General features: G+C 40.9%; 2 long non-coding RNA genes across 6 annotated transcripts; both read right to left on the reverse strand.

Annotated features, from left to right (window-relative positions):
* Positions 1-1,268: 1,268 nt before the first annotated feature.
* Positions 1,269-7,248, reverse strand: LOC119267804. Of its 5 annotated transcripts, none has more exons than XR_005132649.1 (5): positions 6,639-7,248; positions 6,174-6,432; positions 5,979-6,077; positions 2,563-5,440; positions 1,269-2,462 (listed from the first exon to the last, which is right to left on the reverse strand). It is a non-coding gene; the product is annotated as an uncharacterized LOC119267804 (long non-coding RNA). The 5 variants fall into 5 exon arrangements; XR_005132650.1 differs by having other exon boundaries at positions 2,563-4,222; positions 4,727-5,440; positions 6,174-7,248; XR_005132648.1 differs by having other exon boundaries at positions 5,979-6,074; positions 6,174-7,248.
* Positions 7,249-9,814: 2,566 nt separating this feature from the next.
* LOC119267805 lies at positions 9,815-10,935 on the reverse strand. Its single transcript, XR_005132652.1, has 3 exons — positions 10,899-10,935; positions 10,481-10,722; positions 9,815-10,356 (listed from the first exon to the last, which is right to left on the reverse strand). It is a non-coding gene; the product is annotated as an uncharacterized LOC119267805 (long non-coding RNA).
* Between the last annotated feature and the right edge of the window lie 1,500 nt (positions 10,936-12,435).

The following is a 12,435-nucleotide window of genomic DNA, read 5'->3' on the forward strand; positions in this document are numbered from 1 at the left end:
GTGTTGACATCATCAGCAACATTACAGTGGAATCTAAAACTGAAAAGTAGTAACTAATGGAAATTATTATTTAGTCAGAGAGACCTCTCTTTATCATTTATAAGGCACCAAGAACTGTAGCTAGTCCACAGAATAGGTAAAATTCCCATCCTAATATTCTTCACTGGTTACACATATCTTCGTCAACTATGGGAAGGCCTCGCTTCTAAGCAACCTACATAAGTTGGTAATCAACAAAAGCATCATACAGATGAAGCACACGACCAGCTGAAAAATCAGTGGCACGGCCATGTTTTCTAGCACATCACCTATACTTCTCTACAGATATGTTTCCTGCCTTATGACACGCTTGAAGTTTCCAGGCTCAAAACCATCTTGATGTTATTCACACAAGAAATACGAATGGCAGGAAAATAAAGCAATTCACAATTGCCACAAACTTAACGTGCAAATGCAAGAATCTCTACCCAATATTGCCCTCCCCACATTAATGTGACACGACTGCCTTTTCCCGTCTTTGTATATATTCTTTGAATAATCCAGCTTGCAAAACAGGTGCAAGGAATAGACTGCTTTTGCGCAATAATATTTGCAAACTTTAACCATGGTGCACATATATAAAAATGTGATGAGCATTAAAAAGGAAAGACAAAGAAGGTAAATTTCATGGATTAGTTGGCTGGCCGAACCAGCTATATGTGGCTTCCTTTCTTCTAGTCAGTGTTGAGACATTATCCGGTTCTGCAAATTTTCCCAATAGAAACTGAAAGTGAAGCAAACAACATTATATGGTCCACAACTCATGGTCTCTGCTCCGATTGAGTTCTTAATTCAATTTTCCTTTATCTACATATATTATGCAGCAGATATCAATGTCCAAAGGAACCACTTCACCTGAGTGAAGCTTCAATTCTGAAAACCGAAGTTAACTCACTAGTATTCTGCTCCTAGTAACTCCTCCTTTCCATGGTCTTCATCTACTCCTTCCGTGATGGATCCATGTCTTCTGAATATATTGACACTAAAACAATCAAGTACATGCCCTCTATTGTATAACTTCAGTTCAAACATTGATAAGAAGAACCACGTAAGGTTGATGTTACAATGAAAACAGAAAACAAAATACAGTTCATTGATCGGAATTTGTCAAACTATGCAAATGCACATCATGTCTTTTTTTAAAGTGCATGCCTTTCAGAGCAAAAACCGTAGGGTTGTAGTCAAATCAAACACCAATTTATTCTTTCTGGAAAAGCAAAAAAAACTAAATTAGGAAGAGTGCAGATAGTATGTTAAATATGATATATGCATCTCTTGTTAGCCTTAACATCACAAATTGGAATGTTGGGCATTCTGTTTGCTCAGTAAGAAAACAGCTCATAATTTAGGAAGGATTTGTTTATTAAAACCTACTTGGCAGAACCGAAGTCACGTCCTGGTGCTTGTTGAGAATGGGGAGGTGGGTGGAGGTCAGTCACACATATGACTTGTTGAAGAAAGCACATAAAGGCATATTTGGTACTACCTCGTGAAAAAATGTCTTATATAATGAGACAGATGGAGTATTATATATGAGACAATTCTAATCTCTAGCACTGATTTTCTGTACAAAACATTTACTCATTAACACAAAACGTAGCAAAAGATCAGTGTTAGCTTTTTCAAGCAGAACAAATAAGAAAATTGCAGAAAAAGGTTCAGTACAGCAGACCATATAATTAACATGCAATGAAACTTGCTTGGCTATTTCAATTCTTTTTTATCTAGTTTATTTATCTTCAAAAGAGCTCGTATTCCTCGTCTACCATATTTGAGATAGCATATTGCCATACATCAAAAAGAGCATCTCAAATATTTTCAATCAGTGAAACCTGTCTACCCAAATATGAATCTTTCAGACTTGAATTGAACATGGAGTAAACATGAATGTCTTCATGAACAAATATAGCAGACCAGTCAGAATAACATCTGCTAAAAGTGCATTCATATGAAAGGAAGTGACTGTTTTAGAAGGATTATAAAACTCATGTGGCTGAGAACAAACCATGCTAGAAAAGATTGTAGTAGTATTCATTGTTCTTCTTGTGGAAAGAACACATATCTATACCTTCCCACTCCAATCTGAAGCCAATACCCCAAAAATGCAATTGGTTCTGCTAGACTACTTGGTCCACCTTTCCTCGCCTAGCAAAAGCTTAAAAGATACACAGATAACTCAAAGAAAAGAAATGAAGGACCATTTTTTTTTAAAAAGGCAATTTGCATTATTATACCAACAGGAGGGCTAGATGCCAAAGGACAAATTGACTGCACCTTCTGAATACTCATCCAATGTATCAACTACTCTAATGTGGCTAATTCCTCAAAAAAATGATAGATTGCAGGGAGTGTTTTTATTTGTACAGGGATTGATTTTATTTGCTCCTGATATTTGCCTTCTCCCGGATAGCATTCATGTAAACCTGCCACAAAACCAATTATCAATCCCTCAATTCAATTGATGTAAGATGCAATGCAGAGATGTCTTGCTTATCTGAATACTATAACAGAGTATCTGCGTACTATATCAAGAGGAGCTTGGCGCAGCAGCATGGTTGGCTTGTCCTAGATCCAAACTGATCCCGAACGAGAGGCCGATTCTAAAGCCATGAAGGCCCTGAAATCGCCAGATCCAGGTGCATCTCAAGATGGCAGAGGAGCGGAGGAGCTGTGGGCCGACCCGTTTGTAGGGTGCCTGTTGGCTTGGAAGGGTGAGGCGGCGTCCGTGGTGGAGGAGAAAAGGAGCTGCAGATCCATGGCGTCCTTCACATCTTCGTGAAGAAGCCCTTGACGGCGACAACCATGGTGGATGGGGAACTCCCATGGCGTCGAAGGTGAGGTGTAGGGGTGGTGGATCCCGACCAGGTAGGAAGAGGGACGAACCCGGGGCCGCCAGAGACGCGGCGGCGAAGCCCTGCCCCAAACCCAGCCACAAGGGTGGCGTTGCGACCGGGCGGTAGAGGTCGGGAGCGCAGAATCTGGCCGGAGGGGAGGGAGACGCGGACCGTGGGGAGCTCTGGGGTGTGTTGTGCGGCGACGGAGCTCGCCGGAGATTGCCACAGCGTGGGTGGTGGTGGCGGCGGCAGCGACGAGGACTTGGGCGAGAGGGAGAGGAGGCGAGCCCGTGCTCCTCCTATGGTCTTTTTTTCTCTTTACAAAATCAGCTCGGACCACGGGTTGAATAATCCAAACAATATGGTGTTTTGTGCAAAAATGAAGCGTTTTTCCAGGTCCACTTAAACAGGGACTGCGGGTTGAATTCTCAAAAGTAGAGGGGCTTTTTTGCAAAATCACCGACGACGTACGGGCAGAAGCATTAGCTGCTTTATTAGTAGGTAAAGACTAGTACAAATGCCCGTGCGTTGCACCGGGCGATAAAAATGATAGAACCTGCTTGATGGGTCATTTTTCGCCATTTTTAATATCTAATTCTAATAAATGTTGAACATGGAAATTTCTTTTTTTAATAAATTCATTAAAATGTAAACTCTATAAAATAATTTTTTTTGAAAAGAATGTATTTTTGTAGTAAAGAAGTGATTTTTTGGGCGAATTTTTAAGTGTTTTTAAAAATTACGAACATATTTTTTTGAAATATTTTTAAACTGTTTTTTGTGTTAACTTTTTGGGTATTTTTGTTTGGTAATCTTTACAGATAGTTGGTAGCTTGGTTGGGAAATTTATTTTTTTTTACTATCTAGGCTTGGCCCAAACAAAATAGTTAAGGTGCATGGAAGGACCCACGAACTTATCTTCGTACCGCTGCGACCCCTAAAAGAAGATCTTCTTACTATTGGGCCGTGAGGGCCCAACAATGTGTAATTGACCCTTTCTTTTGCTACATATCTAAAACTACCATCAGGGATGCAATTAAACTAATTAATAATTGAAGAAAGAGCAGAATATATGAAACTTCAAGAATTATTCCAGCATCATGTCCAAGAATAATAACCAAGTTCAAGCCACCATGTTCAGGTATATATGTAGTCATCAACATGAAATTCTTTGGTTCAATCCAAATGCCATGTGTACATGAGCTAAATATACTTATACCGGTCTAGCACAGAAAGAAGTACATGATCGGCAATGGCAAAACCCGATACAGTATAGACTTGTATACCAAGGGAAACTGGAACAAAATGGTTTACAAAATGTACAAGCTTTACTCTCCAGACTCTGCAGGCTATAAAAACAGAACACACTCAGGTGCCGGTTCTTCAAAATATAAATTCGTAGCTGCATTTGTTCAGAACAAAGAATGAAGCATTCATAGCTTAGCCGCCCTCTGCTTCAGTTAAATAATACGTGCTAGCTTGCTTATGGATGTGCCCAGAAAATTCAGTGTGAACAACTCTGAACCTGACTCTGGCTAAAAGAACAAAATCATTGGCTTGATTTAACTTATTATGTGTTCTGCGTTATGGACACCGTGACATCAGTAGCAACTTAGTGACATGTTTCAATTGGTAAATATAAGAAACTTAGTGACGACGCGTGTTATTTGAGGATGACAATTGTTCTCTCCCATACCCTTAATCAACTCATACACTCTGATATGTAAATTCAGGCCATATACATTCAGCTTCTACCACACAAAAAATGAACCTAGAAAACCTAGCAAGTACTATTACTTTTCAAGGACCAAAAACTTGAAAGAGGAATAACATAGAAGAAACGAAGAACAAACCTCTAGTGGAAGCATTACATGCATTTGTGAGTCCAAGCATAATATCTGCAAGAAATTCAGAAAATACAACATGCCTCCAAAATTCAGAGATCTCATGACAGGTGGACTGATGCCCAATATATCTTTAGATAAAGAGGGGGGGTGAGATAAAGAATGTGCATGTTTCCCTAGGTAGTCTGATGATCCGAAGCAAATTATCCACAAGGAATAGAAAAAAAAAATCAGTAGAACATCCAAGGACCAAATGGGCAAACAATAATATAATCTTGAAAAGAAATACCAACATTAGTAAATTTTACCACGAAACAATGGCAGTTCTCTGGCACTTCTTTCCTTGTACCCAAAATAATTCCAAAAATAACAAACAACAAATTACAAAACCAGAGAAGGTAATCTGGTGTACTTTAGTCGTCGTATAGTGCTTCTACTTAGCCTAATAGGGGTAGCGCCACTCAAAAAACCAGCAAATCAAATCAATCTTGCAAGCTTTTTCTTCACTGTAACTATTCCGCAAGACTGCTCAAATATAAGCTATTTAGTGGAGCACAACTATAGTACTGTGCGATATTTAGAAATCAGCTTGTGCGCTCAAGTGCAACTCAATTGCATACCAGTTTGGTGATGGCAACTAAATCTGAAATCCAAAAGCTTAAGTAACGTCAAAGTTGAGATATCGCTTCCTTGCAGCTATGTTTCCACTGACAAATCGACTTCCTGCTAATGGAGCAACCCAATGATTAGTGGTAACATAATTAAAATACTGCAGTGATACTTTCTTGTTGGTAAGAAACTTAATTTCAGTGCTAGAGATAAATTATTTGTTTCAGCATGCTAGAAATAAATTCTTTGTTTCGCCAAAATGACAGTATTTTTCTGTTCGGGAAACTTGATGTTTCGGCAAGATCCTAAAAACAGCAGCAATAAATATTTGCAGTAGAATTATCACATATCTCGGCCTCACCATCTCAAAGCGACACATAAGACAAACAAAAAGGAAATCCAAATCGCACTTGTTCCTACTATATATCTGCAGATCACAAACCATGGCTTCACAAGCTTCCGCCACTCTAGCACATATGCCCGTCCGAGGTTCAACTATCATTATTCTCTTGTGTACAATCAGGACAGAAGCAGCATAATTTTTCTGACACTTGAATTCAAAACAACTACTAAAACCAAATTCATGTTGCTATTTGGACGCACAAATACTCTGTATCAACTAATGCATTGTGCATGGAAAACGGGAAATTACCTCTTGTTACAACCAGGAGCTTCAGGATTTACTTTGCTTGTTAATTCCACCGACTACATTGGTGTAGCTCTCTTCCTTGCCGGGTCTATTCCTCAGCTGCTGCACAAGAATAAACAACAGTAAGCGATTTAGCCAATGTGAAGTCATCGTTTTACTTGCACCTATCTTAAATCGGAAGTGAAAAAGAAACTCAACTGTGCACATTAGCAGAAATCATCGTCAACAAAGCCATAATGTACTGCCATGGGAAACAACACCAAATAAAGCATCATCAGTTCATATATGTAAGAAAAAAAATATGCTAGCAAGCAACAATGCTGCTCCCGAAACTGTAACCGTCGAGTCCCGCGAGATACATAACCATCGACCATTGTTTCGTCGCTTTGCTGCACATCAGACATACACGCCTTTGCCCAAACATCAGGGAAAGGTTTGGGCGTTGTCATCCTTGAATCTAGGGACAACCAAAAATAACAGATCAATCTCCATGCCCAACATAATTTGCAAAATCAAGTGAGTATTTCCTCTCTCGATCTCCTGGCTCTGCTCAACTACGGGAGCCGGCAGAGCCAGACAGGGGAACTTGTGTGCGCAAACGTCAATTCCATAGCAGGTCATGAGCCGGCGAGCAGCGCCCCGAGGAAGTGGAGATGGATGTACCAGGGAGAGGCAGCAGTATCTTTGCGCACAGCAGCATGAGGCAGTGACGGAGATCCTGGGGGAGGCACGGAGGTGGCGAGGTCAGTCCTCGGCGGGTTCACGCACAATTGGGTGTCCACCGGCGGGCAGCGCGCTCCGCGCGCCGCCGGACCTTCACCATTGACCACGCCTCCGGCCATCTCTCCTTCCTCTCCCTTCACTCTCTCTTTACTCCTGTCTCTCTCTCTTTCTCAAAATCTCCCTCCTCTTCTCCCACAGGTAGCAACCACTATGGATGGTGCTGCCCGAAGCTTTGCTAGCCTCCCATGGCGTGCCCCCACCTCCACTCCGGACTCTCCTCGCCAGATCCGCCCCGCCGCACCCATTACCGTGCCCCTCGAGCTCCGGCCTCCTCCCATGGCGTGGCCCGCCTCGACTCCGGCCTCCTCCTCGCCGGATCCGCCCCCAGCCGCTCGAGCCACCGCGTTGACCCGATCCAAAAGCTGGGCTTGAGCGGCGGCGCGACGGCGGGTCGAGTTCCGGCGGATTCCGGCGGAGCGACGACGGGGCGGAGTTCGGCGGCGCGCGGCGGCGTTGCAAGGCGTGGCGGCGCTGGAGGTGGATGAGATTGGGGTTCATGGGTCGTTCGTGTGGCTAGGTTTTTTTTTCTTTCCAGGTGGACCGCGGGTTGAATTCTCAAAACGGCAGGGTTCTTTTTGTAATAACGAAACGTTTTCTGAGATAGCAACTTAAAAAGGGACTGCGGGTTGAATTCTTGAAAATAGAGGGGCTTTTTTGCAAAAGTGACGACGATGTACGGGCAGAAGCATTAGCTGCTTTATTAGTAGGGAAAGACTAGCAAAAGGGCCCGTGCGTTGCAACGGGAGAAAAAAATTCATAATTTCAAATGGTCATGATCACATTTCGTTGCATCACCGAGATACAATATCTCTCTCAATTTCTCGAAATCATGAACATTTTGAAATTATGAACAATTTGTTAAACTCATGCACATATTTGAAATCGCAAACAACATACTATTACAAATTTCTGAACATTTTCTACAATCAAGAACATTTTTTCAATTTATGAATATTTTTTGCTATTTACAAACATTTTTTAGAAATTGTGAACATTTTTAAGCAATTTTCCTGAACTGGCAAACATTCTATAATCGATGAAAATATTTAGAAATTGGGTGGAATAGTTATTGAATTTGACGAACTTTTTTTGATTTAGCGAACATTTTTGGAAATGCCCGTGCCTTGCAACGGAAAAAAACTATCAAGTTATACATGTGTGGTAGATATAAAAAAGTATGAATCAAATTCACAAAGTATATACAGATCATGTCATGATGCGATAAGACACTTTTAAAATGTAATTTCAAAAACGAACAATATAATGCTCATCAAGACTTGATTTTTTAAGGCGTCACAACAAAATATTTTGTGGCTGAGCAAACTGCATTGACGGACCCTGCCTGAGCTATACTGATAAATAAAGTGTCTCGTCTGGACTTAGCGTAGCGGTGTTTACCATAACCACTATTGTGATATGAAAATAAAGCATAACTGTGTATGGAAGCAAAATAGACATTTAGTCATTTTAATATAGCTTACAAAAACAAACCCTTAGAAAGTTATGTCAATTTTGTTGGGTTCAGCGTTGTACAAAACACGGAAACCCTTTTTTACCCAACGCGAAGGACTAAATAAAATCATAAAACAAGCTATATAGATCTCCTAATAAAACCTTTATGGAACCTACAATTAGTTTTGTTCATTATTTACGGATGTGTTTTAATTTTTGTGAACATTTTCTAAAAGTTGATGGACATGATTTTTAAATTCCTGAATATGCTTTGAATATTGGCTCATTTAAAAAAATCATGAACATTTTTTATTTCATGAAATCAGTAGAAATCGTGATTTGTTTATAATTTGTGAGCAATTTTTTAAGTCATGAACATTTTTTGATTTTTAGAATATTTTTTAAATTCACAAACAGTTTACCATTTTCCTACTTTTTTTCAGAACTCGCAATTGTTTGATATTTTGGAAATCCGAAATTAATTTTGAGATAAAAAACCAAAACAGAAATAAAAAAGTAAAAAGAAATAAAAAATAGGGGGCGCCATCAATCCGAAATTTATTTTTAGGGAAAAAACAAAATAAAAATAAAAAAAAGATATAGAAAACCGGGGGCGCCACGACCCGCACATGGGCTGGCCCATTACTGCGCTTGGTAAAAAGAAAGAGAAAAAGCGTGAGAACCAGGGATCGAACCCTGGTCTCCTGTGTGGAGCATCGTTGCCTCAGCCATCGCGCTGCTCATGCATTGGTGCTATTATATCGTATCCACCTTTAATAACAGAACCCTGGAGCGATATTAGAAATTAAAAACGAATCATTTTTGCCACTTACGGGTGGCATTGGTGGGTAATTATTGCCAACTTCAAGGGAATTTTTAATGACGGACGGGCAGAAGCACTATTTGCTTTATTAGTAGGTAAAGACTAGCACAAATGCCCGTGCGTTGCAACGGGAGAAAAAAGATAATATCACACGTCTTTTCTTATTTATTACAACTCGTATTACAGTGATAAGTAGAATTATTTTTTGCCTCCATAAGTAAACTTGCTGAAATGTCTCTTATGTTTCTCTTTCTCCTAATTTTTTGCACAAAGCTCTTCCATGAATCTGCACATTCCTGGTAGCTAGCACACTGTTTATAATAGGTTTTGTGGGAAGTAGTACCGCCGTGCCCCGTGCATGGAGCTCCTTGTTGCAGCTGATATGGTTGCACACCTAGAAAGAACACAATGAAATAATATTCAAGGGATATTGCTCGACGCCAGCTCAGGTGCTTCACACTAAGGGAAGACCTTGGGCTTGGACATGTCATGCACTGTTCCAGAATCTTCATCATGCTAATGCTACAACGGCCAATAGAACCTGACTGAGGAAGCGTCGTTTTCCTTCTCAGTCCTCTGGTGATGTTTGGTGGGGCAACCTATTGTTGTTGTAGGTACATTATGTAAAGCATGTACTCTTTTTTCTTTCATTATTGTTCAGCTGCAGTTGCAAATCATCAAATGGGTAGGATGTATTTTTTTTGCCATGCCGAAAAAGGATGTAGTTATTTACCATCCTACTATCATCGGGTTACACGGCGACAAGTAAAATATCCCCTTTGGTGAAAAACAAAACATTTAGAAGTAGTAGTCCGGCTTGGACCATATTTTCTTATTGATAATCTAATATTTCTTGAAATGTAAAGCTTCTCTACTTTCACGTCCAAATATTGGGAAGCACCAAACAATATTATGTCTGTACTGGAGAAAGAAGTAGAAAACCTAAAAGGATTAAGTTATTGATGCTTGAAGGTCGTCCAGGTAATATAAGGTAAGAATAGTAGGAACAGAATTGCATCAAGTGTTACCATCTGGAATGCCTTAAGATATTCAATTAACTAAAGTCCTAGAACTTACAAAGAGGAAATCTAACAAGATAAGAAATGTTCAACTTTCATAAGTAAAATTGAACCTGACGATATAATTATCTATGTTGTGTGAAACTAAATCAATCAATTTTGGTTATTACAGGCAAAGCAATATGATAAAATGCTCATCTCATCTCCAACTTGTCTGGCCTTTATAGCAGCTAAAGTAGCACTAATTACCTCAACCTCTGCAGCAGATGCTTCAACCAAATAATTAGCACATTTGCACTATCTTCTGCACACACACACAAAATAAGTTCGAAACACATCTCAGTACGCGGTAGCTCACATTTAATATGAACAGAAGACCATCCATAGAAAGATGGTCTGCACAAGTCTAGGACAGAAATAATGCAAACCTCGGTGTCACTGGACCACAACATTCTCAGGGCTGATATCCGCATACACATCCCCATTAACAGGAGGAGCAACTGGGTTTCCAAGAACCACAGCTCCATCAGCTGTTGTTTCTGCAGTCATTTGCATGTTTGTTCATCATCGTAGCAAATATGCCCGGTGCTCATCCAGCTTGCATGTTAGCAGGAGCTGCAGTTACAAGCATTTGTTGTTTCAGCAGCAAGAAGGTCATCTAGCAGCACACCTGCGGTTACAACTACATATTAATTTTTGCGTCAACAAAAAGTAAACTAATGAACCTACAAAGGACGGTGGATATCATATTCAGAGTCCATGGGAGAAAGGGAGAAAGCAAACTGCATGCATTATGGATTATATTACTACAATATAGTGCAAGCAAGGCCATCCTTAGGCCCATACCTCTTAGGAACGTCCAATGGCATGGTCCCCTGCAGATAGCTTGGCCTCGTTGAGTAGGAGGTTGTCAGGTGCAACATTGTAGTTGGGAGGGTTATCTGTAGTTGACATATTTATAGTATAGTATTATTTACTCTTCATTCTCTTGAATCCATTAGACTTGTATGTAATACATATCTTAAGAAAATAAAATGAAACAACATCAGATACATGTAAACATGAAGGAAACACATTTGTCTAACTAAAATAAGACAAAGAAGAGATCCTTACTGTAATTGCATTCTCAACCAAGTGAAATACTAAGCCTTGCATGCCTATGAGCTCATCAAAAGGGACATCCTCGGCACCATCCATGTCATCCAGACCATCTAACATATGCTCAACTTGGGCCTATTAGAGTGATTTGGATGTTTGTCAGAAAGCTTCTTCACCCAGCTGGCAAGTCTTCAAACCGAGCATGCAAATGTAGATTCGCTTCCTTTAAAACGTTTCATGCATGATCAATAATCTATAGTCCGATGATTCTTGCCAAAAATCAAATATCAAAATTAATCGCAGGTTAATTAAGCAGTGTAGAAGTAAAGCAACAGACTATCAGTTACACAAATCATTTCAGGTTTTCAGCCACAACAATGTACAAAAAACATCAGATCTCCAGACAAATTGCCATTGGTAAGTAGCTCTGTCTAACATATGTTTAACACTAACTACTTCTTTTTGCGCCAAAAAAAACAGTAAATGCAATTCTGACTTTCAAAGCAAATATACTAATCCAAAATTACAAATAGATATTTGATCTACAGGAACACAAACACTACATTATCTAACCATGTATAAGACACCACTTCAGAGTTCAGACCATCAGTTCAAGAAAGTAAATTATGCAAAACTATTAAAAAGCAGATGAGATGCGAGTTTGGCTTCAACAATCATTAAGATATATCAGGAAATTACAAAGTTTGCTTCAGTGAATACCTAAGTGCAGAACCAACAGATGGAGTTCCGACGAAGTGTGGAGCAAGGGTGAACGGCGGGTGGTGTGCCGGCAGCTCGATCCCCACCTCATTCCCTCGTGTGCCGCACCAGGAGAGGAGCCATGCGCCCCTCGCGCGCCTGCGCGTCCCGCCTGGCAGTGGCTTTGACGCCGACGAAGTCCTCGCTCCCGGACGCCTCCATTCTCGGGTCCTTCGTCTCCGTGCGCACCTCCCGCTTCGCTGTCGCCGCCTGATGCGGACCCCGAGCGTAGCCTCCCCGCCTCTCCATTTTTCTCCTCCTTCGTCTCCGCGCGCCCATCTCCGTGCTCCCCTCCCACCTCGCCACCGCCACCTGATGCGGCGCCCGAGCGCAACGCGACCCCCTCCCAGGTCAGATCAGGCTGCAGTGAAGCTTCACATCGGGATCCATGGCGCTGTCGTTCCTGACAGAGACAAGATTTGAGAGAGAGAAAAGAAAGGGAGAAGAAGAGAGATAGAGTGTGGGGGAGAGGGTAATGGACAACGACTGGAGGTCGGCGGCAGTGGCGCGGGACGCCGGCGTGAGG

Source organism: Triticum dicoccoides, chromosome 3A (assembly GCF_002162155.2).
Source record: "Triticum dicoccoides isolate Atlit2015 ecotype Zavitan chromosome 3A, WEW_v2.0, whole genome shotgun sequence".
In the NCBI taxonomy this organism is placed as follows: domain Eukaryota; kingdom Viridiplantae; phylum Streptophyta; class Magnoliopsida; order Poales; family Poaceae; genus Triticum; species Triticum dicoccoides.